Raw genomic sequence first — 1714 nt, 5'->3', positions numbered from 1 at the left:
CGGCCATGGCTCATGGGCCCAGCCGCTCCGCGGCACGTGGGATCCCCCCGGACCGGGGCACGAGCCCGTGTCCCCTGCATCGGCAGGCGGACTCTCAACCACTGCGCCACCCGGGAAGCCCTGGCAGGTGGATTCTTAACCACTGCGCCACCAGGGAAGCCCTCCTGCTTATTCTTCAAGGCCCAGTTCAGTTTTTTTGTAGAGTTTTTCCTTGACACTAATATGTAGCCGTTAATACTTTGTACACGGATATGGCCATTTATGGGTTATTGAATACCTACTGTGTGCTAGGAACTGGGGAGATAGAGATAAATAAGAATAGTCCCGGGCTTCCCTGGTAGCGCAGTGGTTGAGAGTCCGCTTGCCGATGCAGGGGACGCGGGTTCGTGCCCCGGTCCGGGAGGATCCCACGTGCCGCGGAGTGGCTGGGCCCGTGAGCCATGGCCGCTGAGCCTGCGCGTCCGGAGCCTGTGCTCCGCAACGGGAGGGGCCACAACAGTGAGAGGCCCGCGTACCACAAAAAAAAAAAAAAAAAAAAAAAAATAGTCCCCATCCTCAGGATGCTCACAAGACACAGACATGTAAAAATATAATTACAGGGCTTCCCTGGCGGTCCAGTGGTTAAGACTCCAAACTTCTACTGCAGGGGGCTCGGGTCCAGTCCCTGGTTGGGGAGCTAAAGATCCTGCTTGCCGTGCAGCATGGCCAAAAAAAATTACAAATGATGTGTCAGTTGCAATAATATACATTATAAGAGTTGGGAGGGGCAGTCATTAGGGAAGGCTTCCTGGAGGAGGTGATGCCCAAATTCTGTCTTAACAGATAAATAAGGGTAGCCTGGAGTTAGGGTAAATGAGGGACGGGAGACTTCCTTCCAAGCAGAGCAGTCAATACCTTCTGTCCTGCCATCCAGCAGAAAAGGGTGGCATCCCAGAGCACTGCCTGCTGCCCCAGCTCTGCCAGTTTGGAGCTCTTGCCCTGGGGAAGCCTGCTGAGCCAAAGTGGTTGACACAGACCTTAAGGGCAGTGTGATCGGGAGACTAGGTCTGGGGGTCCTGTTAGACCACAGGGGACTGATTAATGAGGAGGGTCTTGAACTTGACACCAAGATGTCAGTTTACATGGAGGGCATGAAGACAATCTCATCCATGTAAGCCAAGCAAGGGCTGAGGTTTGAGACATTAGCATAGACAAAGGAACAAAAAAGACGCCATTTTTAAAGCCTTCACATGTGTCTGGACACAGCAGTGTGCTCAGTCCTTCACACATGATAATTTCATTTAATGTTCACTTTATGAAGTCAGTGTTATTATTATCACCACTTTATAGATGAGGAAACACTCAGTTTGAATAAGTTCCCAGGTAACCCTTGTACTTTGCTAGTAGGGATGTAAGATGGTAGAAGCTATTTTTGAAATTTGGCAGTTTCTCAAAAATATAAAACTACCGTAGGACCCAGTAATTCCACTCCTAGGTGTCTGCTCAAGAGAAATGAAAACGTGTCCATGCAAAGACAAGACTTGCACATGAATGTTCATAGCAGCGTAATTCATAATAGCCCAAATGGGAACTATCTAAATATCTATCAACCGGTGAAGAGAGAAAATATTTGATCTAGACAAAGGAATAGTATGCAGCCACAAAAAGGACTGAAGTACTGATGCAATATGGATGAGACTGTCTTCAAAAACAATATGCTAAGGGAAAGAAGCTA

Source organism: Physeter macrocephalus, chromosome 3 (genome assembly GCF_002837175.3).
Source record: "Physeter macrocephalus isolate SW-GA chromosome 3, ASM283717v5, whole genome shotgun sequence".
NCBI lineage: Eukaryota > Metazoa > Chordata > Mammalia > Artiodactyla > Physeteridae > Physeter > Physeter macrocephalus.
The sequence above is the reverse complement of the archived record's forward strand: the minus strand, read 5'-3'. Positions refer to the sequence as shown.